This window comes from Aquarana catesbeiana, linkage group LG05 (genome assembly GCF_042186555.1).
Source record: "Aquarana catesbeiana isolate 2022-GZ linkage group LG05, ASM4218655v1, whole genome shotgun sequence".
NCBI classification, from domain to species: Eukaryota; Metazoa; Chordata; class Amphibia; order Anura; family Ranidae; genus Aquarana; species Aquarana catesbeiana.
This window is the reverse complement of record NC_133328.1, coordinates 405,321,190-405,349,104: the sequence shown is the minus strand read 5'-3', so window position 1 is coordinate 405,349,104 and position 27,915 is coordinate 405,321,190.

Below are 27,915 nucleotides of genomic sequence, written 5' to 3'. Positions count from 1 at the left end.
AGAGGATTGTACAGGTTTATCCCAAACAAGTCTGTGGCAGAGACTTTTGTTCGTGCTACGCAAGGCAAGTGAGAGAGGCCTATCCAAGCGTGCAAAGAGTGTGGAATTCTACCAGGACATTTGTCAAGAACCTTACAAGAAGATATTTCAGTTTCTTCTGCAGTTTCCCTTCTGCCTCTTTGCTGCTACTTCCTTAGTAAATTGTTTAATAAAGCATTGAAAACGTACTCAAGTGTTGGTGCGTGTATCGTCCAGAGGTAAACTCAACGGAACCCTAGACCCGGTGCCGGTGAAACAGGGAAGGAGAGTGAAGGTAACAAGCCTGCTTAAACCAGCAGCTCCACCGAGAGTTAGTGCTACATTGGTCTCATCAGACCAGAGAATCTTATTTCTCACCAGGTGTTTTTTAGCAAACTCCATCCAGGCTTTCATGTATCTAGCACTGAGGAGAGGCTTCCGTCGGGCCACTCTGCCTTAAAGCCCCGACTGGTGGAGGGCTGCAGTGATGGTTGACTTTCTACAATTTTCTCCCATCTCCCGACTGCATCTCTGGAGCTCAGCCACAGTGATCTTTGGGTTCTTCTTTACCTCTCTCACCAAGGCTCTTCTCCCCCGATAGCTCAGTTTGGCCGGACGGCCAGCTCTAGGAAGGGTTCTTGAGGCCACTGTGCTCTTAGGAACCTTGAGTGCAGCAGACATTTTTTTGTAACCTTGGCCAGATCTGTGCCTTGCCACAATATGTCTCTGAGCATTTCAGGCAGTTCCTTTGACCTCATGATTCCCATTTACTCTCACATGCACTGTGAGCTGTAAGGTCTTATATAGACAGGTGTGTGGCTTTCCTAATCAAGTCCAATCAGTATAATCAAACACAGCTGGACTCAAATGAAGGTGTAGAACGATCTCAAGGATGATCAGAAGAAATGGACAGCACCTGAGTTAAATATATGAGTGTCACAGCAAAGGGTCTGAATACTTAGGACCATGTGATATTTCAGTTTTTCTTTTTTAATAAATATGCAAAAATGTCAACAATTGTTAATGTGTACAGTAGCCTCCCTGGCGGTTTTCCCGAGTGTGGCTCGGGGTTAAAATTCAGTACCATTAGCGGTAACCCCGAGCCACACTCGGGATCGCATTGCAGGATCCTGGGGCGGCATTACTTACCTTGTCCCCGGGATCCTGCGATGTCACCCGCAGTGTCCGAGGGCTCCGTCCTCCTCCGAAGCCTCTCCGTGCCAGGCTCCGTTCCCTGCGAGTGGCGCGACGCACGGGGGCGGAGCCTGGCGGCAAATTAAAAAAAAAGTAAAAATCATAACACATACAGTACTGTAATCTTACAGATTACAGTACTGTATGAAATGATTTCACATCCCTTTTGTCCCCAGTGCTTTGGCCCATGCCCTGTATGCAGTTTTATATGATATATACTGTTCTTTCTGCCTGGAAACTGGAGATTGTCCATAGCAACCAAAAAGTGTCCCTTTACGTCAAAAGTGGCTTTAGACCAGCTAGAAAACAGCGATAGTAAATTAGAACACTTGCAGAATTGAGCGATAGTGAATTGTGGGGAAATTTATTTTATTACTATTTTTTTTTTTTTTTTTAATTATTTATTTTTATTTATTATATTATAATTTATGTTTTTGTGTTTCAAACTTTATCATACCCGGGATATCTACTAGACTCTGGTTTGGACAGATTTAAGTGTGTTATTGTTAAGATTTACAGACCTACAATATAAAACTCCAAATTTCCATGCAAAATAATGGTACCGCTTTCAGCACCTAAAATCCGAAATAATCATACCGCCAGGGAGGTTAATGAGGAAAAAAATGAACTTAAATGATTTGAGCAAATGGCTGAAATATAAAAAAGAGTGAAAAATTTAAGGGGGTCTGATTACTTTCCATCCCCACTGTAGTTCAACCTGCTAGCATGTTCAATATTCTTCAACTGAAGAACTCATTGCTCCAATGAATCAAACCGATCACACTTTTTTTTGCTGATAAATATTAAACATAACATGTTTCTTTACAAGGTTATAACAAAAAAAAATAAAAAAAAGAGAAAAAACTCACACAGATAATGTTTTCAACTTTTAGTTCGCAATGACAAAAAAAATGTATTGTAGTAAGCTTCAGCTTCTCTGCTCATCAGATATCTCCCATGGATGTTGCCAGGGAAAATTTTTAATTATAACCATAATTTCTGTTATTTTTAGTAAGCAGGCAATCTAAAAATGCTATCACCATCTAGAAAAAAGTGGAAGCGTAATTGACATCCCAGTACCACCTCCATCCACAACGGAAATGCAGAAAATGTTAAAGCATATCTACGGTCAACATGTCAAATCTTTTATTCATTTCCTAATTGTATTTCAGTTGTTTCTTATTAGTCCGAATTATCTTTTTGTAAATGTACTTTATCAAAATAGCCACACATTTACTTCCTTGAAGTGATATTAAATATATTTTTTTTAAATAACAAACATTTTATACTTGCCTGCTCTGTGTAATGGTTTTGCATAGAGCAGCCCCTGCCAGCGCTCCTGGCCCCTCCTTTTCTCTAAATGTCCCCGCAGCAAGCCACTTGTTATGGGGACACTTGTGCTTGCTCGCTCCCGAGCCCCGCTCTGTGTGCCCGTAAGACGCACGGAACGGGGCTCAGTCCCGCCCCCTGCTCCCCCCCCTCACTGTCTGTGAGCTGTGATTAAAAGCTGTGGGAGAAAATGACAGTATCTCAGCCAATCAGGAGGCAGAGAACCGGGAGAGCAACTGCTCTCATGCACATCGCTGGATCGCCATCTAGCATGGGTAAGTATTGGAGGGACTGCGGGGGGAGCTGCATACTGAAGGTTTTTTCACCTTCATGCATAGAATGCATGAAGGTAAAAAAAACCCTTAAGCCTTTAGAACCACTTTGAATATTGTAACACATATTTACTATGCCCTGTTAGTAGGCAATGCTGCGTCACCGGATTCACAGAGCCTGCCTTCTTAAAGCGGAGTTCCACCCATAAATAAAAAAAATTGTCATTACTGTGCAGCAAATAATATAATAAATGATATTTGTAGAAAATTTTTTTTTAACTTATCTTTTCATGCCTGTTGCTATGCGGTCCCTTCAAATCTACCCCTTCCTCACCGCGACTCCTTACGTCACTTCCCTCGGCGCCTCTGCTCGCTACTGCTCCTGGGAGATGTGTGTCATCATTTCCCAGGAGTCAGTGTGCAGCGCTGAGGGCTTCGTTGCCATTACAACGGGGCGGGCACTTCCGACGCCATCGACCGTTGTGATGGCAATGTCAGAAGTGTACAGCGCTGCGCGGGAATGGGCGGTACATGCTGGTCACTCAGCTGCACCAGAGCCCTGAACATAGTGTTTTTGGGCTTCAAATGCCCACAAGCAAGATGGAAACATCCAAGAACAAGGAATAAAACATATCCTGCTCAATTAAATCGGCAATTGAGCAAGGATTAAAAAGAGAAACCTGAGTACTAGTAATAAGTGTTTTAAAATTAAAGAAATATAAATATGTTCCAAAAGAAAAAAATAATTCACAGTTTGAACTCCGCTTTAACTACAGAGGTGCTGAGAGGAGGAGTTTAGGAGGCAGCGTCATTACAGAAAATCACTGCTTGTATGCACCAAGGCACCCTGGGATCTGTAGTCCTTGGACATTAAAGTAAACAGCAGAGGAGAAGCTGCAAAGCATGCTGGGAATCCAGAAAGTTGTGGAAAGAGATGGCCAGCAGACAGGCAGAACTCACAACATAAAGGGAGATTTTTCAAGTAAACTTATATTGGATTGTCAATAATAACTTCTGTTTGTATTGTTATTACAATGCTGATGTTATTAAATTAAGGTGTATGTGGTGTCTATAGAATTCCTTTAAGGAAAACAGAACAAGTGGCAGTAGGTGCAGCAGCAGAAGCAGCATAAAATACAGCTGTTATCACTCTCAAAACAAAGTAACAATGATCTCTGTACCCTTACCCTGTGGCTGGAATTGTAAGTCTTTAATGCAGGCTGATCAATCTGACACCGTGAATGTGAGCCAGGGTGCAACTTAATACTTCACTTACTCTTCCACTATAATTACTCTATCGCCACTAGTTTTTGGTCACAATTCTTCTGTGATAGTTGCGCAGGTTTGGAAGACTCAAGACTTTCGCCCAAATCTAAGCAAGTATGCTTAACCCCTTCATGACCAATGAAATAACAAATCTTAACACCCAGGCCTCACGCACAAAGAACATTTTTTTCCACCCCTGGAAGCCTTTGCTCCTGAAGCAACTTGGAAATTGCACCTAAAGCTGAGTTTTGCACACACGCTTAGGTGGGTTTAGCTGCATCAAAAATTTGGGCATTCATTGATTCCATCAGGCTGAATATTCATTCATTCTGGCCATTGGATTAAATGAATGCTCAAGCTCTAAAATCGCCTAGTGTAGGCACATTTGTACAAGTTTACACGTGTTTAGGCACGTTCAGGGGTTTTCCACCCAAAAGCTCCTCTCCTGAACGCACTGGTGCTGTGGTTTTTATTTTAGCCTCTAATATTCCTGTGAATGCCTATGTGTGCATGGACATATAGGGGGTTATTTACGAAAGGCAAATCGCTGTAGATCCGAGGGGGACATGCAAGGAAAATAAAAAACAGCATTTTAGCTTGCACATGATTGGATGATAAAATCAGCAGAGCTTCCACTCATTTCAGATCTACCCCTCAGATTTACAGAGACTGCACTTCCAAGTGCACTTTCAGTGCAATTTCAAGTGCACTTTGAACTTGTAGTTTGCACTTGTAGTGCAAAGCGGATTTGTCTTTCGTAAATAACCCCCACAGGCTCTCATAGAGGTGCATTTACAAGTTGAAAAAAAAAGCCAAATATCTATAAAAGCAACGTTTTTTTCCATCCTGTGTGCCCAAAACCTAATTTTGCAACTTTGGAAAATGTTAGTAAACTGTTCTTATTTTTGTAACTACTAAGTTTATCCAGGTGATGTATACCTTGTTTTTTAAGGGCCGATTTGGGCTTTTACTTGGTGGCAAAGGTTATAAATACCTCCTGATTGTGTTTTATTCAAGGAAACACTGGCCTAATACAGTAGAAGATATCATTTTTTAAACTGTAGCAGTATATTTTTATGCCATTACCATTAGGCCCCTTTCACACATGCGAACCGTTCAGGTCCGCCTGTCAGTTTTTTTAGGCGGACCTGAACGCACGCTCCACGTACCTCTATGGAGAAACGGATGTCAGCGGTGACATGTCCGCTGACATCAGATCCGCTCCGATCCGCTAAATGCAGACGAATGGAAACCCTATTTTTCATCTGTCTGGCGGATCGAATGAAAATGGACAGGCGGTCCGTTTTCATTCGATCCCCCATAGAGGAGAGCGGGGCTCTGACAGGTCCGTCTCTGCACAGTGCGCAGAGATGGACCTGTCATCCGCCGGCTCAGCGGGGATCAACAGAGCAATCCCTGCTGAGCAAGCGGAGTCCGTCAAAATGGACAGCCACCTGTGAAAGGGGCCTTACCCACCACAAAAAAAAGTCTAAAATAAATTCTACTCCTGGTGATCACGATGATAACACATATGTGTGGGTTATTTGTTATTTGTACCTGTAGTGGGTCCAGGAAACAATAGTACACATACTTAAACACACTGGCATGAAGGGTAAATTCACACATGCCCTTAAGCAAACTACAGAGCAGCTGGAGTGATTCAACGCTCTGCGTTGCTGGCTAGGGGGCAGTGTGGTGCATGATTCAACGCACTGCACCAGCCCCCTTTTTTTGTTTTGTACAAGTTTTATTTGACTTGTACAAAACATACACTTCATTCACTGCAATGTCGGGTGGTGCAATGTTGAGTGGTGCAATGCGCTGCGCTGCCTGATATTAGATTGCAATTCAAGTCAGTGTGCTGCGATAAGCTTATCGCACTCTGCATTGCAGTGTGAATGGGACACATAGGAAACAATTATTTCCTGTGTCCCTGCAATGACAGATGTTTTATGACCATGTGGTAAAACGTCTGTTACTGCATTTAGTGTGAATTTGCCCCAAAACCTTTTTTTTGCTACCTAAAACACAATGGGGGTTATTTACGAAAAGTGCAAACTACAAGTGCAAAGTGCACTTGAAATTGCACTGAAAGTGCACTTGGAAGTGCAGTCACTGTACATCCGAGGGGGACATGCAAGCAAAATAAAAAACAGCATTTTAGCTTGCACATGATTGGATAATAAAATCAGCAGAGCTTCCCCTCATTTCAGATCTGCCCCTTAGATTTACAGCGACTGCACTTCCAAGTGCACTTTCAGTGCAATTTCAAGTGCACTTGTAGTGTAGTGCAAAGTGGATTTTCCTTTCGTAAATAACCCCCTATGATCCTTACATTAACATTAACTGAAAACTAACGCTTACACTCACTAAACTAGATTTAGTCTGATCTTTTTTCTATATTTTTTTTTAAACAGACCCTTTTTTTAAATTACATGGCCTCATCTGATTCTCGGTCAGGTGATAATGATTGATGAGAATGTAGTAGTGGACACGATGCGAGAGCTATTTCAGAGTGACAAGAAAGACTTGTAATACCATGAGGGTAAAGAATGCGGAAAGAATTAACGCAACATGTGAACAGAGAGCTAGAATTATTGGAGTAGGCAGCTCTTGTACTTGTACTTTTGCCTCTTATTCCAACAGTGTCAAAAGAAGGACAGATTTTGGCTAGGGATGAAGTTTAAAATTGTGGCTACCATCAGTTTTCAGTGAATCCTACAAGTTCAAAATTTGCAATCTGGGCAAATTTATGTCTATATTGTCCTGGGCACATTTAAAAAAAATGATAATGCACTGTATGGTTCATTTATGTTATGATTATTGGGGACTGTTATGTCTTTAATTTTATGTTGTGGTTGATTCAATTAGAGATCACTTTCTTGCTGCAGGGTTTCCTATAAAAAAAGCGGGCATTTAATTCATTTGGTGGTATATTGGTTTTATTGTGTGTTGATTAGGTTTTTGATTTTGTTTTTTTTGCCTGCAAGACGTCTAGTACAAAAAAAAATAGACTTTTGTTTTAGGGGGTGGTATTTTGGGCTTTTAAATTTTTGACTCCCCACAATGCAGAATTTACTTGTTGCTGACCAATTCATCTAGGTACGGGGTCGGCAACCAGTCGATCGCAAGCTACCAGTCGACTGCTTGCAGGTGATGGGTAGCTCGCAAAGACATTACTGTCTTGATGACCCAGCGTTTTTACAGAGCGGCACAGACGCACACTTAGCCGATCCTGGCCTGCAGAGGCAGCCATTGCCCCTTACATACATGTGGCTGCGGGGGGGAGAAAGCCTCCGGCATAGATCAGGCAGGTTCGGGCTCTTCTGCAAACACACCCAAGCTCTTTCTCTGAATCCTGTGTGTAGTGAACTCATCCTCACCATCCTGCCTCCTTGATGATCCATCCAAGTCGCTTGTGGGATGGACAAGAGTGGAGGGCTGGCGGGGGGATCAGTGCCAGAACATGTAGATAGGCCACGGCAGCTTCCCTGGGCCACTCTGCATCTGGTAACAAATCTGTACTCCCCTGACCCCAAGGTACTATTCCCTCTTGGTCCCAAATAACATACTATTCTGAACCCCCAATACCATGCTCTCCTGGCCCCCAATACCATACACTTCTAAATTCCTAATACCATGCCCTCCTGGCCCCCCAATACCATACTCCTCCGACCCCCCAATACCATGCTTTCCTGACACCCCAGCCCTCCTGATCCCCCAGTACCGTACCCTCCTGACCCTCCCAGTGCCATGCCTTCCTGACCCCCCAATACCATACTCTTCTGACTTCCCAATACCATGCCCTCCTGACCCCCCCAATACCATACTATCCTGACCCCCAGTATCATGCCCTCCTGATCCCCCAGTAATATTCCCTCTTGGCCCCCCAATACCATACCTCCCTGACCCCCCAAATTCCGTGCCATCCTAACCCCCCAATGCCATACCCTCCTTACCCCTCCAATACTGACATATAATCACACATATAGGTTGGACTTGATGGACTGCCCTACCTACTACTGACCTCTGTACAATGCCCTAACCACTACTGACCTCTATACACTGCCCTACATACCTGCTGACCTCTGTACACTGCTCAACATATTACTGACCTCTGCACACTGATCTACATACTACTGACCTCTGTAAACTGATCTACATACTACTGACCTCTGGACACTGCCCTAAATACTACTGACCTCTGCTCACTGACCTTCCTACTACTGACCCCGATACACTGCCCTACCTACTATTAACCCCTGGACACTGCCCTACATATTACTTACACTGGCCAGAAATCAGAACAGATAGCCAGACCCTGAAACTAGACGAGCAAATCAGCCTGCAGTACCAGATGTTCTGTTTACCAATTACTCTCCAGACATGAAAAAAAATTTGAATGAAAGTGAATGCAGAGTTTCTCACTGAAGCTAAATTTTAAGGTAGGATATGTTTACATTTTTTACAGTGACAATAGCTTTGTTGAATTTTTCTACGTTTTCTTCATGTTGTCTGTACATTTTATTGGGGCTTACTAGTTAATTTCTTATAAAAAAAGAAAGGGCACTGCATCCCAGTGAGCTTTGATCTCCTCCATGTTGTCCAGCTAGATCTCCACCTTTCAAAGGTTGCCTACCTCTGATTTAGGAGCTGCCTTTTGTTTGCAGCTTGCCACTGCAAAAAAAAAAAAAATGGTGCAGGATCAGTGTGGACCTAAACCACCTCAAAATACTGTATATCACTTAAAACCACTTCAAATTATTTCACTTACATTCACTACACTCCAATCCCCTGTTCCCATATAAAAAAATAAAAGTTAGGTATTTACCAGTTGGGCCTGTTATTCTTGAATAAAGCTGTCCTGTTGGTTAATTTTATTCTGCTGCATCTTCTGTGTTATCTTTATTCTTGTATAAACCCCTGCCTGTGCCTCTTTTGCTCTGCTGCTAACCAATTTTACACTGCTGTATCATCTGCAATCCCATAATTCTTAATTTAATAGATTTTAGATATAAATCTGGCCTATTTCAGTATGATGAAAAGCATGTGTTGCTGCTAAAACTACCTTAGGCTGAAAAGCCTTTTTTCAAACTGAAATTAATCAGATTAGGTGTTGATGCTTTATATATGTCCAGCTATTTGCAAAAGAAAAATATTCCAGAGCCAAATATACTATGCCAGTGTACACTGTTGCTGCGACTGTTCATGAACATTGTACTGTTCCGTAACATCAGTAAAGATGAGCTAATGGGTCAGGGTTCTGTTTGCAGGACATTCATTGAACCCATCATATAGTAAGAAAATTGCAAATTTAAAGTGTTACTAAACCCAGGACCCTGAAGTCACTACATCTGGTCGCCCACAGTACACAGAACATGGAAATGCAATAGTTTTAGTAAATATAAGCTGCTAAATATCTTTTTCTCATCAGCAGTTAGAGCAGTCGTGTGACTTATATCAGTGTCTGGGTAAAGCTTGTAGGAGGAGTTTTCTCCCCTGATTTTCCTATGAGGCTGCAGGACTGACCCTCTGACTAGACAGGGCTGATTGGCCCTGTGAAGGATAAAATAGACCGCGCCAAAAATGGTACTAATGTTAGTCCTGTCCAGCTGCTATCAAATTGAGGGACCTCAATCAGAATAAGCAAGTGAAAAAAGACAGCGCTGTGTTCAGGTGTATCAATCAATGTGAAAATCTCAAGTGTAACAAATTAGCAATAATTTCTTTATGTACTAGTACCCAGTGTAAGTGATGCTGCAGTGATAATAACAATTGAAATTCTGTTTTAAAAATAATATCAAAAATTGTCAAACTTAGTAAACATATAACCCAAAAATAAAAATGAAAAAATAAAACCCACGTGTATACGTGTTAAATGTTCTAACAACAAAATTATATAAGTATATAATCATATGTCCAAAAAATATATTTATCTAGAAGTGCAAAAAAAAAATTTTCCAATTTGGATAAATCCAAGTGTAACATCAAATAACAGTGATCCTTCTTATTATAATAACACCGCATCTTGTGACTAATCCTCCACCACTTATGATCGAGATCACTTACGTTTAGTGGCTGGTATATATCGACCAAAGAACAGGCATTTCCCTCTACAGGGCGCAATAGTCTGTAGCTCCATAAAAGCAGGTTTCCACACTCCTCCACTCTAATGCCCTGTACACATGGTCTGACTTTCCGACGGAATATGTGCGATCGGAGCTTGTTGTCGGAAATTCCGACCGTGTGTGAGCTCCATCTGACTTTTTCCATCGGAATTTCTGACACACAAAGTTTGAGAGCAGGCTATAAAATTTTCCGACAACAAAATCCTCTTCGCGTAAATTCCGACTGTGTGTGGACAATTCCGATGCACAAAGTGCCACGCATGCTCAGAATACATTAAGAGACGAAAGCTATTGGCTACTGCCCCGTTTATAGTCCCGACCTATGTGTTTTACATCACCGCGTACAGAACGATCGGATTTTCTGTCAACTTTGTGCGACCGTGTGTATGCAAAACAAGTTTGAGCCAACATCCGTCGGAAAAAATCCATGGATTTTGTTGTCGGAATGTCCGATCAATGTCCGATCGTGTGTACAGGGCATTAGTGTTCCATATCGATATGGTGATCAGTAGACAGGCAAGCTTAGCAGAACGCAGTACTCTGTGGATCTATAATGGATAATCCCAGCGATCCTCCACTAATACCGATCAGTATCTCCAGGGAAGTGCAAATACGTGTTAAAGAAGGAAAGCATAGCATAAAATCCTTTTTAACATTCTTTGCTTTATTAAAATCACAGTATACTCAAATGCGGAGGTGTCTTCTGACACAGGTATATAAGCGTAGATACATATGTAGGCTAGCTCCACATCTGTCAATACCGCAAGCAGACACCCAATGTAGCGTGGTGACGATACCTCCAAGCAACACACCTAATGTACGTTTAGTCGTTAGACGTCTTCACGTCTTGGCCCTGTGCTGATCACATGAAAAAAATAACTCTCTAGCAATACACACCAAACTGAGCATGTGCAGAGTGCCCCCAAGGCTCTGTACTATCAGCAGATGGATCAGGGACAGTGGAAGAAGGGGAGGAACAGAGAAAACAGGATCAAACAGCCTTTTTTTGTACAATGCAGAGGATTAACCCCTTAGGTTCCACGGTGAGTATAACAAGCATGCTTTACTGCACAGGCAGACTGATTTTACTTTTGTGGGTTTAGTAACACTTTAACCTCCCTGGCGGTAATCCCGAGTGTGGCTTGGGGTTAAATTTCATTACCATTAGCAGTAACCCCAAGCCTCAGGATTACATTGCAGAATCCTGGTCCAGGTTACTTACCTTGTCACAGGATCCTGCAATGTCCCCCCCGCTGCGTCTGTGGGCTGTGTCCTCCGCGGGAGCGGAGCTCGGTGGCAAATTCAAAAAAGTACACGATACATAACATATACAGTACATCGTAATCTTACAGATTACATTACTGTATCAAATCATTTCACATCTCTTTTGTCCCTAATGCTTTGTCCAGTGCCCTGCGTGTAGTTTTATATTATATATACTGTTCTTTCTGCCTGGAAACTTGAGAATGTCCATGGCAACCTAAAAGCATCCTGTTATGTCAAAAGTGGTTTTAAACCAGCTAGAAAACAGCATAGTAAATTAGAACACTTGCAGAATTGAGCGATAGTGAATCGTGGGGAAATTCATTTTATTATTATTATATTATTATTTTTTATAATTATTTATAGTTTTTTACTATATTATAATTTATGATTTTGTGTTTCAATCATACCGTCAGGGTGGCTACATAATGTGTCAACCTAACATTTCATGTTCCTAAATTGTGCCTAGTGTACCATGTACTTTTATGAAATAGTATCCTGTGCTGTTTGTATGGCTTCCTTTGTGTGAAACACCTGTCAGTGCCAAAAAAACTACAACCCCAAATTCCCAGGCACCCATCCCCATATCCTCAATCATTCCCAAATTATTGCAAATTAGACTTGTAAACATGTGTTTGTCTAATAATAATGAATTTCATATTATGCCCTGTACACACGGTCGGATTTTCCGATGGAAAATGTCCGATCGGAGCGTGTTGTCGGAAATTCCGACCGTGTGTGGGCTCCATCGGACATTTTCCATCGGATTTTCCGACACACAAAGTTGGAGAGCAGGAGATAAAATTTTCCGACAACAAAATCCGTTGTCGGAAATTCCGATCGTGTGTACACAAATCCGACGGACAAAGTGCCACGCATGCTCAGAATAAATAAAGAGATGAACGCTATTGGCCACTGCCCCGTTTATAGTCCCAACGTACGTGTTTTACGTCACCGCATTTAGAACGATCGGATTTTCCGACAACTTTGTGTGACCGTGTGTATGCAAGACAAGTTTGAGCCAACATCCGTCGGAAAAAATCCTAGGATTTTGTTGTCGGAATGTCCGAACAAAGTCCGACCGTGTGTACGGGGCATAAGTGTTTGGCAGAAATTAGCCAGCATCCGAACAGTATGCAAGCAGTTGAATATATAAATTGACTTGCAGTGTGGGTCTTTTTAAACATATCTGCTGCCAACAGCACTGTTGTAGTTTACAATCATTCCCTGCAGTGAATCAACCCAAAGTAACAGCTATTTGGGTACATCATGGACACAGAAAAATGACTCTGCACTACATAGCTTGGTAGGAGCAGCACCTCAATAAGACAAGTTGGTAATAAAAGGCACATTCACCTGGTTCCGCATGGGTACATAGAAGCCACTTTCTTTTGAAGTGCTCCTCCCCCTCATGAATAGGGATGAGTTTTGGATTCAGAAATGGAATTTGTTCTGAACTTTGTTCAGTTCTCTGAGAACGGGTAAGCTAAATGATGAGTTTGCTCACACACTACTAAAAGTGAAAGCTTCCCGCTTAGGTTGGTTGTTAGAGAACCAGTGAAGCATCCTTGCTCAGCCATTCAGATGTCAGCTGGGGATTCTTTTAAAATACCATGTTGCCCGGTAGACAAAAAAGCAAACCAAGGAAAAGTTGAATGTGTCCATTTGCAAATCAGCAATTGATTTTACCTCTGCTTTCTCCAAGTGAATGGGGTGCTCAGTAATAACAAGCACATTGTCCCTATTTGGCATATAGGGATAGTGAACACATTCTTTCCTTTCTAATGCTATTGATTTACTGATGTTAAAACTTCTTAAAAAATACAGGATTTTGACAAATTTTGGCCATTGCCAGAACTATCTGCACCTCTTTTACTAGATCTTTCTATGCTAAAAATGTTGTGCAAAGACATGAAAGTCTTTTTAAATTCTCTAATATGGACCAAAGCTGTAAATACTTAGCAACCAATATCTTCACAAAATGAACAAAGATGTTCCTCGCTTTGAAGACTTGGTGAATTTCAGCTCATTTATATGCCCCTCAGGATCCCTTTATGGTGTGTTTCCTATGACTGCAAGTCTTTGTGGCAGCACTTTCAAATAAATATGTATATAGCAGAAATAGCAGTAGTTGAAGGATAATCTGCTGTGTTTTATGCTTATGCTTGCTTTTATAATCTTGAATGAAAACAACATTTATCATGGTAAAAAAACAAGAAGACCATATCTCCCCTAAAAATTTAGCCGCTTCAGTCCATCAATCTATAAATCAATCAATCAATCAAATTTATTTTTTATCTATCAACAAATCGAAACCTGTTTTTATAATCATACTGTTTAATAGTTTTTTTGGATATAAATGCTAATTAAAAGAGTTAGCTGATACATTTGAGAGATTCTGTGCCTACCTCTACTCAATGACTGTTTGCCATCTGGTCCGTGTACAGTGGAAAGGATACCCAGAGACATTGTCTGATTATAGCTCATTCCTGCTGATTTCAGCAAAAGTACTCTGTAGTGATGAATGAATAGATCCACTGTTGAATCTACTCCTGAGATTTGGGTTGTAAGGTTTGGCTGTGTCCATGTTGTCCAATATACAAGGTATACACATGGTTATTCCTATAACTAGTGGACAATAAATATATGGGACCTGGATATTTTAAATATCAAGACCTCATGACCTTCAGCAACGGGTAGGTGCTTAGCCCCCCAAAAACAGGCTCTCAGTGCTCTTCCTGCTACCAGTGCCCTGTTATAAATAGATTTGGGTTAAAACAAATCCTTATAAGTTCACCATAGTTTCTTCAATTTCCCCTTTGGGGGACAAGTGCTGATATTTTGGAAGGAGGGCTTTTTCTGATCCCCTTCCAGAATGGATTACTAATTGCTATTATAGCAGAAGGCCCACTCGATTTAGTTTTCCTAGTATGGAAATATTGGCCCATCTGTTTGCTACGTCTCACTGATATATTTTAGGGGAATACATTCCTTCTTTTTTTTCTATTTTTCTGGTTTTTACATATTCAAGAAAAAAACTGTATATTTTCCACCCTGTTTGCAGATACCACTTGTGATAATAGTGCTTCATATTATCATGCTTCATATTATAAGCATGTGATACCACAGCTGGATACAGCAAGCCCAATTTCATCCTAACTTGTCTACAGAATTGTTAGATTTTCTTTTTTAGTAGCTGTGCTGGTGAGTATGTGTTTTATCATACTTTTTTGATTGTAATTTTTTTTTATTAAAATATTGTGCATTCCTAAATCTTGGCACCCAGGGTACCTGCTCAAATCTTTTTCCTGATGCCCTTGGTCTCCATTGAAATAGTTGATGTTACGATGGTTTCATGTCAATGTAAATTGCACTTTTATAGACTTCCTCTAGGAGAAGCAGCAATAACTCCAAAGGTCTACAACTTCCTGGATTGATCTTTAAAAAAAACTTCATATGTAGAACATAATTAAAAACTATACATAGCTTGCCTAAAAACAGGTAAATATATGGAGTTACCATACGCCAATCATTGCTTTGGTTCTAAAATATTTTTTATGACTTGTGAATCTATTCACACATCCCCACCAGCAACTGCATTTTTTTCACACGTTCTTCAGAATTAGGGAGTTCATTTAGTGAATTACAAGCTCTGGCATTTTTAACAAAGCACTGAATTTAGTTCATGTATGAGAAATACACTTTCACTTAATTAATAATGCTCATTGATGACCAATGAGGTTATCTATCAATACACTTTTGAAACATCATGTACATTTTACTACCCTATAAATTTTAATATTAACTCCTTTGAGCCGGCGCCTCCAGGCCCTTTAAGGGGTTTAGGATGTCAGGAGGTTGGGCGGGTGATTGGCTGTCGTGGCGGTCACATGATTGGAAAGCTCCTGATCGCAAGTAGTGATTGTGAGCTTTTTGTTGGCTGCCGGTCAATACAAAGCTGTATTGACACTAATGACCGCAAATTTTTGCGTGCAGCCGGCGCCAGGGGGTTAATAGTTTCTGCTTTTTTTTGTGACAATCACTGCAGAGGCTACCTACCGTCATCAAAACAGAACTACAGCACAGCATTCTCAAAGAGGCACTGGGAACTTTTAGGCCCTGTTCACACCTCAGCGATTTTCTGCTTGAAGCTTGTAGCGCTAAAACGCTCAACAAGCTAAATCTCATTCAATTTCAAAGCCCCTGTTTACATATTAGCATTCTGTCGCCTGAAGCAAAATGCGGGGTTGCTCAAAAAAGTACATAAGCTTCTTTTTGGCAGATTACAAGTGTTTTACCCCATAGACTTTAATAGAAACGCCTGACTTGAGCGTTTTACGAACGTTTTGTCATGCATTTTCTGCTCAAACAGCAGCTCTCCACCCCTAATTCCCTCTCCCTCTCCTCCCCCTATTGCTTTCTATTGGCTAACCAAAACGCCTGAAGATGGAAAAACGCTTGTAGCACGGTTCTAAAACACTTGTAATACACTTCTAAAAATTGTCAAAAACTCTCAAATAAAAACCCCAGTAAATTGCTATGCTCAGGTGTGAATGCAGCCTTATGGCCCATACACACGATCCGAAAATCGGAGGAAAGATACCTCTTTCGAAGCGATCGTATGATAATTGGATAGTTAGTACAGAGCTTTCGAGAGCTGATCACGACAGTTCATCCAATATTATCTGATCGGACAAACATGACAATTTTTCTCGTATGATACCAGATCGTACAATTTTCCTTTAATCAGTACAGTTGTCCTCCAAAAATACAATAGATGTACACTACAACACATGACATCACTTCTAATTTTTTATTCTGCTGTAAGAGAATTTTTGTAACTTTAGTAACCTCTCCATTTTCGATATGCAACTAGCATGCAAAAAATAAATGGACGATCTGTCATTCAATTTTCAGATTGTGTGTATGGGCCATTAGGCTTGTAAGTGTATTCAGATGAAGGATTACTTCAAGCAAGCTCAATAGCTCTGGTGAGGCGACTTCCACAAAGCAAGGCTTCCCTCAATGGGCACCCAAAACTAACTCAAACCAAAGAAATACAGAAAGGAGCACCAGACCAAAATCATAAAAGATAAAAGAGTCCAATTTTTCAAATAATTTTAAATTTTAAATAATTTTAAATGTTGATAAAAAAAAAGTAATTTAAAACCAGACAACACATTTTGGGGGTAACACCACTCCCTCTTCATCAGTGCTCTATACAGGATAAAACCTGGATGGACCAGTAACTGGAATAACCAGTTAGAACCAGTATTGTACTCTTCATGGAGGAACAACCTGACAGCGGTCACTGAGTAACAATGGGGCCCTATTGTTGGTATGCGTAATTTGTTAAAGTCTGGTCCTCCAACATCTTGGAGAAATACACTTTCACTCCTGGTACGCACTGTTTCCCAAACTCTGCTCGTTTGAGCCCTTGCAGCTGAGCATAGATACTCCAGGCAAACTCTGTTCCTCTAAACCCTCACAGCAAGGTACATCCAAGCATTTCTTTTCAGTGTTACTGCTAGCTTCCTTAGTTCCCCTCTAGTCTCCTGGCCATCTCTCCCGGTGGTTCGATTGCATCTTCCTGCTATGTCTGCTGATATCTAGAAGAGGCTCAACTCCTTGGCAAACCCAGTCATAATCAGGGTACAGTCTGGTTCACTCTGTTTTGCTTGGTACATGGCAATTATTATTATTATTATTAATCAAATCTATTTTGTATGTATGCCTCTAAAAGACCACCATAGCAATAAACATTGTATACTGGTAACTGTTTATGGTAAATATCTGTAATGAAAATATTTAGTATATGAATTTTTATTTCACAGGCCTTTTGTTCTTATTTTTCTTCACTTGTATATTTCACGGCTGTTCCTTCCCCCTGCCTCCCCTAACGCTGGGGGAGGTGAGGGGGGGTGCTTGCGGCAATTGCCGCCTTCTCCTTCCTTGTCTCCCATGGGGAGGAAGGGGGGTTCTGTGCTTGCGGCTGCCGCCTTCCCGTCTGTCTCCCCCCAGGTGGGGGGGCTGCATGGCGTTAGTTTGCCGCCTCCCCCCCAAAATATTTAGCACCAGCCGCCACTGATCTTCATCCAATTTTTTTTTTTTAGTATTGCTATAAGCCCAACAACATCTTTAATCTAGGTGTGCACAAGATATTTTGGGAACCTATCAACGTCTATGGATTTAGTTGAATCCCACATGACAGCAAAATTCAGAGAAGCAGAAAAGTGAGCAAAGATTAATTAAGAAATGTTTAGAGAAATTGCAGTGGAGTAATCATTCTCTATTCTTTGCAAGTTTATATTTAACAGATGTACAATAGTTTTAAATGTTTGGATCACGTTCAGATGTATGCAACGCTACTGTTTATGTGTCCCCAGTAGGGCACAAAGCACTTTATGGTTTATTAAATTTATAATGATTTAAAGGCACAGAGCACTGTAAGGTTTAGGAATTCCATATGGGTTATGTGATGGCTAATGATGTTTGCCATTTTGTTATATAATTGATTCACAGCGATATATTATTGGGGGCACACAAAAAGTAGCGCCGCATACATCTGAACGTGTTCCAGGCTACCCCTATTGGGGTTAACCGTCTGTGCAGGCAGCTACAAAAACAATTTAAAATCTTAGCGTGGGGTCCATATTGCAAATTAAGATTTGAATGCTTGCATTGCCACTTTACTACCAATATGTGACACAATACTGCAATACTCCACAGGCCTATGTTTAAGTTACTCTCTTCCTTCATTTATTAATGATACCTGTGATGCATCGTAGTCATGCTATACTCCACCAAAGCACTTTGTAGTAGTGTAGTAGTAGATCAAACATTTAAAAATAGTTTTTTTTTTTCACGTAAAGGTCTATAATTGCTGCTCATAAACTCAGGGAGGCTGATTTACTAAAGGAGTTTAGAATCTTCACTCAATAAATTGTGTGAATTTTCACTTTAGTCATGCAATCACAGGAAATGCACAGTTCTGATTACTTATTTACGTATTTAATCTTCACATGACTCGGATTTAAAGTAAACAGAAATTAGCTTTTCACAGTTTTGAATAATCAAAGTGAATATTAATATTAGTTTACTGAATTTATATAGCGCAAACTGTTTGTATAACACTTTACAAAATAAAGTGAGAGATTTAGGAGTGCCCCACTTGTGAGCATTTGCATTCTAAATGGAGGAATAAGTGACACAAAAGGTAATATTTGTGAAGGAATGAGCTGATGGAGAAAGTAAAAGAATAGTTTTATGGGTGAAGGCATGAAAGGCATCCCTGAAAGGATGAGTTTTCAGGGACTGTCTAAAGGTGGACCAAGTAGGCAATAACTAGATAGATTGGGGTAAGGAGTGTCAGGATGGATGGGATATTCCCATAATTTATAATAAGAATTTGTTCGACTCCTTCTATAATTCAACCCAAATATGTACTGTCATGCTCAACAGGAAGGCAACAGATTCACTTTAACATATTCTCTATCCGTTCTCCCCATGCTCGTCCAAAACTGGAAGAACTCTTATTCTTGGATTCTGGCACTGAATGGGAGCAAAGGAAAGATAAGTATGTGCTGGGGTTGGATGGAGTATTCAAGCAAACCTGTTGTTTTGCTCTAAATAGGGCAAAACACAAATTTGCTTTAAAGGAAACCTTTAGTGAGAAAAATACAGAGGCTGCCATTTACCTCACTGACCTCCTTCTGAAACTGGTAGTTGCTTGGCTGTCTCTGGCCTCCATACATTTGGAGACACTGACACAAAACAAGTCTGCAGATCAGGAAAGTAAGAATTTGCATGCGTGTTGCAGGCCAGTGCAAAAGAAAGCATTAAAGTCATTGATTCATCCTGACAAATAGCCATCTAGCATTTTCACAAGGATGGGTCAGCAAAGCTAGTCTCCAAAATTTCTTTAAGGGCAAGTTTCTTTTAAGCGGCCTAAATGTGGGACTTTAAAACATTCAATGTCTTTAATTTTGCAGGAATAAGCTTTGTGGCCTCTACCCATTTTTTTTTTTAAATGAAACTTTAATTTTAATGTAGTCTTTAATTATCTATGTAATAACATATATGAAATAACATATATAGGAATTCTACATAATGTGGCGCTAACATTTTTAATATTATATTGAGCAGCTAAGCTAGAACAAAATATTCTAATGCTGGTATCCGTTACAATACTAGTTGATAGAAATGACCCCTTCTAAATGGCCTAGAGACCCAGGTTTTTGACTCCTGACCTCAGGTTAAGAACCTCTGGCAATATTCAGTCTTGCTTTCTTTCATTATTAAAGGATGTAGCATACAGTTTCATGTTTAGCCTTTTGATCACCACTTTCTGTAAAGGGCATTGAATGGATATGAAAAGAGATGTGCTAAATTGCTCAACCCCTCACCCCTATCGTTCAGTTTGTAGGCAGGATCAGGTACCAAAAAGAAAGGAGCTCTGTTTTCTGCTCCTGTACCCCTCTGCTTACAGGCTTGTATCAAAAATTAATTAAAACTTTTCAGCATCAAGCTGACAGACTGGAATGAAAGACGACCAGAAGTGGTAAAGTGAATCGGAGACTTAGACATTATAAAGGCAGCTATTTTCTAGGCTGAACTAATGCTAATCAGAGGACTATCTGAATGTATCTTCCATAGGGTTTAGAAAGCGACAATGCTCATGTGTGATAAGTACAAAGAAAGAATATTGCTCTGTGTTATTTTTCGTTTCTTTGTATTAGTGATTTTAATTTTGCGTGTATCATTGATCTGAGTTTTTAAACTCAGATTAATAATGTGTATTCCTAAAGTGTTACTAAACCCACAACATTAAAAGCAGTGTGTATATGCATATATTTTTTTCTTCGAGGGTGCATGTGATCAGCACAGGGCCAATCAGCACTGTCCAGGCAGAAGGTCAGGGGTCCTACAGCCTCATAAGACAGTCAGATTAGAATGAAAACTCCTCCTACAAGCTTTAACCATGCACTGATAGAAGTCACAAGACTGCTATATACTGCTGATGAGAAAAGGTGTTTAGCAGTTTATATGTATTAAAATACTTGCATTTCCATATTCTGTGTACTGTGGGAGACCAGATATAGTGAATGCAGGGTCCTGGGTTTAGTAACACTTTAAGCATATTGTCATTTGCACCTCCTATGAAATCCTGGGCTGCAGAAATTATATTGATGATAAAGATACAGTATATGCTTCTACTCACATGCACTGGTTCAGTCTATGTTTTGGCTATCAATGTGGCATACATGTCAGTGGAACACTTTATTTCCATCTAAAATAATTTCTGGTACTGTATATAGTTCCATTTCAAAAGCCTTTCTACATTTTGGTTGGAGTGAACCAATGTTCAACTTTGTAGCTGTCGAGGACCCCAGTGATTAGATTCCCCTACTCAGCATTCCTATGCAGGTTCTAATAGAGGATGCAGGGAATATAAATGCTAAATACTGTGCACAACTACCTCATTCCAAACCTTTCTTTCAGTTTAGTGATCACTTACCTGACCTCTTTCTCATCTCCTCTTCTACCTATGTCGGGTTGCATAGCAGTGCTCAAAGTCAGTAAACATAACATGACTTTAGCCAATATGAGAGCAGGCTAGAGGGCCAATGTTTTGCCAGAAAAGCAAGTTTTGGACCCAAAACCAGTAAGTTACTGGCAAATCGAATTTTGAATGTCTCAGTTAAAAGGTTGGGTGCTTATGGATTCTCATAATTGATAAGTTGAGTGTTTTAAAAATATAAGCTTTAAATATAAGCTCTTAATCATGCTGCTGAAAGGTGCTGCAGACAGTATCAAAGTTTTTTTGGGTCCAAATTGCCCCATTTTTGGTTTTCCATTTCGGCAAATGTTATTTTGCTGATCACAGTTCAGTTTTTGGCTGCAGAACATGCAGTGTTTTTACTTTTTATATTTCATTAAAAATTATGTTGAAGACTAAAAAAATTGTAAACATATGAGGGGTCTTCAAAAAGATTCTGCACTTCTTTATATTTAATAGGATTAAAAAAGTGCAGAAACATTTTGAAGAACCCTTGTATGTTTTATTTTGTTTTAATCAGATAAAAATAATATACTGCACATTTTTACCACTGCAGTCAGCAGGTGGCATAATCAAAGCTATGCTGTTTTCTACAAAGCTAGTTTACTTGTATGTTGTGAACAGCCCAAATAAGATGTGTAATTTGTCCTATGTGAAAATACAAGTGGATTAGTCAGAGGAAGGAAACAACCCTTCTTGTTGGCTATAAAATATTGGCTCATATATTTTACACCAGACAGATGCAGTGGAAATGTGAGTAAGCAATGCTGGGCTTTCAAATTAGGATTTTAAGCAAACTGTCATGAAAGCAACTATATTGAATGTTTCATTTTTAAATAATGATTTTATATAAAGAATAAAGAAATGCAATGACTTTCTAATGTGATAACTATGATTTTCAAGGAGGGTACTGTTGACCTGCATAATGGAATTTGTAGCTAGAAAAAGCAGAGTGATATCAGGATCTGGAGTTCATGACCAGTTAGACCATAGCTGTAACACAAGTATATAATGAAGCCCTATACACATAGGAGTAAAGCTTTTATGTAAAAAAATGTACATAAAAGCTTTACACAAATATAACACTTGATTCAAGTATATAGGAGTTGCAATCTCCCGCCAAGCCTCGGAATTTATCTCCTTGAATTTGACTTGACTTTTGTCTTGTTTTGTTTGTTTGTTTATTAAGGAAATAAATAAAAAGATTAAAATATATATATATATATATATATATATATATATATATATATATACACTATATATATACACTCACAAAAGTGAGTACACCCCTCATTTTTTTTTATCTTTTCATGTGACAACACTGAAGAAATGACACTTTGCTACAATGTAAAGTAATGAGTGTACAGCTTGTATAACAGTGTAAATTTGCTGTCCCCTCAAAATAACTCAACACACTCAATAAGTTTATCTTGGTCTCATCAGACCACAGGACGTGTTTCAATAATCCATGTCCTTAGTCTGCTTGTCTTCAGCAAACTGTTTGCGGGCATTCTTGTGCATCATCTTTAGCAGAGCCTTTCTTCTGGGACAAAAGCCATGCATACCAATTTGATGCAGTGTGTGGCGTATGGTCTGAGCACTGATAGGCTGACCCCCCACCCCTTCAACCTCTGCAGCCACTGTGCTGCAGCTCAGTTTCAGGGTCTTGGCAATCTTCTTATAGCTTAGGTCATCTTTATGTAGAGCAACAATTCTTTTTTTTTCAGATCTTCAGAGAGTTCTATTATACAAGCTGTACACTACACTACTTTACATTGTAGCAAAGTGTCATTTCTTCAGTGTTCTACCATGAAAAGATATAATAAAATATTTACATGCTGGTAGGTTAATTGGATCCTGTCTAAATTGTCCCTAGTATGTATGAATGTATTTTAGGGACCTTAGATTGTAAGCTCCTTGAGGGTAGGGACTGATGTGAATGTACAATGTATATGTAAAGCGCTGCGTAAATTGAAGGCGCTATATAAGTACCTGAAATAAAATAAATAAATAAATAAAATATTTACAAAAATGTGAGGCATTTACTCACTTTTGTGAGATGTTGTATATCACTTGATAGTCATTTAGCTTGATAGTCCCTAGCTTGTAAAATTAGTGGTGAAAACATCACTGTACTGCACATAATATCTGAAGTAGAGAATACCTGTAATAAAACTGTTACAGTACCTCTGGGACACGTGTAGGCCCAGCCAGGGACATGGCCCCTCTTGTTCATCTGCAGCATATCACACACAAGCATGTGTCAGTTCACGGTCTTTTGACCATGGCTGGTCAGGCACCTTGGTATGAGTGTGTTTTACTGCACGTGTTTTAGCAACATCAGCATAGGTGTGTTTGCGTGTATCCCTGACACTGGGTGTGCATATTTGCTTAGAAGGTATTTATACACCTTCTTTCTGGTGGCTGGTGCTATGTCCTTTTACCAGCTACTCTGTGCATGAGATTGTTGTTATTCTAATTACCCATTTCTAAGCCACATCACCTGACTCTGCACTCATCCTCAGGCCCTGTTGCCAACTCTGTCCATTTCTACTATTCACCTTGCCTGCCTCAACCTCTGCTTATACCCACAACTATTCTCTTGCTTGCTGCCTGATTTGACTTCTGCTTTCACATTGGTTACTTTGTTGTCTGCTGCCTACCTCTGCTTGGACACTGACCTCTTGCTGTTCTGTCACCTCAGTGTAGCGACCCTGCTCCTGTGACCCCTTGTGGGGCAAAGCCTGAGGTATCCCAGAGGCCACTAGGGCTACTTTGCAGGGTGCTAAGGTGAAGACCAAGTTGTCACTTAGACTTTGTGCCATGGGGGAGCCTGCATTACCTGCCAGGTATCTCACACAGAACTACTACACAAGGGCAGATACAAGACCAGTCACCTTCCACAAGGAGAGAGATTGGCAGTGACTGGTCCTTATAACAAGAGGAAAAGTGCAGGGCTTGTTTCACAATGGATTACTGTACAGATCTGGAAAAAAATGCAAAGGGCAGCAAGATTCATGTAAGCATACGCATGGCTCTTAGGCCTCATTCACATGGGGAATAACATCTGTGCCCTGCACAGTGCCATGTTTTACCGGCATGGGGATGCACAGGTGTTGCCTGCATCCCCATGGCGGCAGTCCCATAGCTGTCTATTGTGGCACAGCAACTGCATGGACACAGCTGCTTCTCCCAATGTGATATCTGGGCAGATGCGGGTGCATGGCCCTGAACGCACCTAGGGTGAATTCCAGGATACACACTCACATGCACCTGCACCTGCACCCACATGGAGGTCATATTGGGACACAGCGGCTGTGTCTGTGCAGCCTCTGTGCCCCAATAGACATGAATGGGACTACCCACATATGGATGCTCAGAACACTAATGCATTCCCACACGGGTAAACACGGCCCTGTATGGGGTGTAGATGTAATCACTCCATGTGAACGAGGTCTTAGTGTATATTTAGACAATATTTGTTTCATTTAGAGTTTATCTTGGGCATTTATAACAGTCACCTAGATTGCCCCTCAGGGCCTGACCTGAAAAAGTGTATTACCCAAATACACACAAGTGCTATGCAAATATGATGATTATAGTGTCTGACAGTGACACTGCAGTCCCTGATACTTACCCTTCTACTTGGCTTCAATCTTTCTTAGCTTGGTACATGAGATATGCTTTCATTCATTTAAACAGCAGTCATTATTAGAAACATACCTGTAAATAGGGATCAAGCAGATTAAAGTAAACAATTTCTTAGAGGTTTCAGATTTGCATATTCTGGAAAGAGTACACTTTTCTACTCTCTGAATTAGAGTCTAGTGAATGTAAATTTTCCAAGGTATTCTCCATTGGTTCATTTTGTTAGCTACAGACATGATTTGTTTTTGAAGGAAAGCAGCAAAATGATGAAAAATAACATGCAAGGTACCATAAGACTTTATAATTATATCATCTGAAGAGAGGAACGCTGTAGAAGACAAGAAGCTAATCTCCTGCCTGACAAGAGTACTTTCGGACTTACATGGATAGTTTGTGCTATAATCCTGGCACAAGGTTAAACCACTGGAAGAAATAAGAAGGCAGCTTGTGTGTCCAAAAGAAAGTGATGTGTTTTTTGGCGCTGTGAAGTTCCTTTCTGAAGACGCGCATTCAGCAAAATCAGAGCCTGTTTATTTTGGAAATGCAGCAGCTGAATATCTCCAAATGAAAAGTCTTTTGCATGATTTTCCAACATGGCAAAAGGGCAGGCATTCTACGATCCATATTTCACAGTCCAGCAAGGTGGTCTACTGCCTGGATTAAAACTCAGCTTTATTAATAGTGGAAATGGAAAAAAAAAAGAAGGAAGATGATGTATAAATGACTACACATTATATTTCACTACATTCAGTATTTAAAACCATTATCACTCAATGACTTGATGACTGACAAGATTGTGTCCTATTTATCAGTGCAAGAAAACTGTCTAGTCTCAGAATGCTTGTAGTTCTGGCGTGCGCACCTTATACATTGCCTGGTGCCAGGATGAAACCTCCTCCTCAACTCAGAGGATCTTCAGAAGCTCCTAGCCTGAGAATGGACTAGACATGGCTCGAAGCATTGCTGTTTGAGGTAGGATCTGACATCTTATGTCACTTTTATGCTATAACAGTGTTTCTCAAACTGTGTGTTGAGGCAGATTTGCGGGTGTGCCGTGTGATATTTCAGGGAGCCGTCACTGTAACAGCAGTCAGACTCCCTCAGAGTGACTGTCAGACCCACAGGTCAGAGTGGGAGGGCAGACAGTCTGTGTTGGAGTGCAGCATGACACACAACGCCTGACGGAAACTGGATCGCAGGGAGGAAGTGTTTTTAGAGCATTTGGGATAGCCCAGAGAGGCTCCATTCCCAAGCTCTCCAAGCCCTGTACCACCCTGTACCCATGTACCAACCTCTGTGCCAGCACCTCCAGCACCACAGAAGCACCTGTGCACCTATGATGTGCCTGTATACTTCCTGTATACTTCCTCCCTCATGTGAGTTAAATCTTTTAAATGTTATTACTGTAGATACAACTACTAACTACACTGAGTTAAAAGTCTTAGACTTAGAGGTGCCTGTCCCCTTTTCTCTTTTGTTTACAGTGGTGGATTCTCTCTTTTTTTCTCCACCACAAAAATTGTTAAATCTTTTCAGGTGTGCCGCAAAATTTTTTTGATCTTTTTGGTGCGACGCAAGACAAAAAAGTTTGAGAAACACTGTGCTATAAAGTGAAAGAGCTGACTCTTTTTTTTAATTTCAGTACATTTTATTGAGGACTAATAGGGGTTAATTTACTAAAAGCAAATAGACAGTACACTTTGTAGATTGTAGTTGCACTCTGCAAGTGCAATTGCTCCAGAGCTTAGTAAATGATGAAGAGCTCTGCTGACTTCCACCATCCAATCATGTGCAAGCAAAAATGCAGTTTTTTTTAATTTTCCTTGTGTGTGATTGGGTATTCCTTACAAAGTGAAGCTTTACCTCATTTACTAAGATTTGGAGCAACTGCACTTGCAGAGTGCAATTGCACTTTGCGAAGTGCACAGTCTATTTGCCTTTATTAAATCCACCCCATAGTGTTGTTACAACATAAAAATTCATAGCACGTGTAATGATTTGAATAGTGAATTGCCATGAGAATAAAAACTTACAACCTGACAATCAATACAATAATTTAGCCCAACTAAGCTGTCTGAACAGCAATGGAACATACTGTAAGTACACTGTCTCATCAGAGGTTGAGTTTCACAAGCAAAAGCATTCTTTAGTACCTGAAAACAGGATAGCTATGTAGGGGAATGGTAATATGAAAAATTTAAGGTTGGCTTTAGTTCTGTTTAGTGTCTTAGTGATGAGTTACTGAGTGATTGACCACCAGGCAGGACCACATTTAGGGAAGATAATGGTTTATGGCGCAGTGAGCAACAGGTAGAAAGAACAGTCAAGATAGAAAAGGGTAGAAGATGTGGATAGGGAACACATTAATAGGGGTATCAGGGTAGGAAATGTGGAGGGAGACAGGGAGTGCTGGGCTGCAATTCATAGGAATGGTCTATTTCATAAGGAGCTGACACTGTTTAAAGAAATCAAGACCTGTGTGCAGACATGAAACAATTCTATCCACTTTAATTCTGTAGGACCATGCAAATTGAATCTTTCATTATCTCATTGTCATTTCCAGCTCAAGTTTGAATTATATGTGTTACTATATATCAACATAATCTGTCAAAATGAATCTGTCTGAAATAGTTCTAATCAACAGAATATTAATAAATGAAGTGTATTGACTTTTTAGAAGAGTGTTCAGCATGCAAAAAATAGATACTTCCAGTTGATCTCTGGTTAGGTTTTAAACAGTGGCCTCATGTCTGTAAATGCATCTGTGAATGAACAACTGTTATAGTTCAACTTAAATGCAAAACTTTTTTTTAAAATTTTGGACAGAGTGAAGAGGTATACGATCACCTGTCTGTTTTTTGCTGTTGGAGTCCTCATTAGAGAGCTTTACCCTCTCTATTTGTCCTATTTACCATTATCAGCAAAAGTGAAAGTAAAAGAAAATCAACATTTTCAATTATCCCCAGAACATTAATAGAGGGGAAATCTTCCAATGGGGACACTAGTTCTGGTGACCCTTGTAACAACCAGCAATTCCTATGCTTTTTATGGATTTTCTTTTACTTCCTGTTTTGGCTTTGGAACAGAAAGTGATAGGAAATCTCCCCAATGGGATACAGAAGGCAAAAAAAATACAGGGTTATAACCCTCCCTTATGCTGGGTTCACATACTGTATATTGGCTGGTTTCTGTGTTCTTGAGTGCAGTGTGGTTTCCATTTAGCAGTTCATGTGTGAAT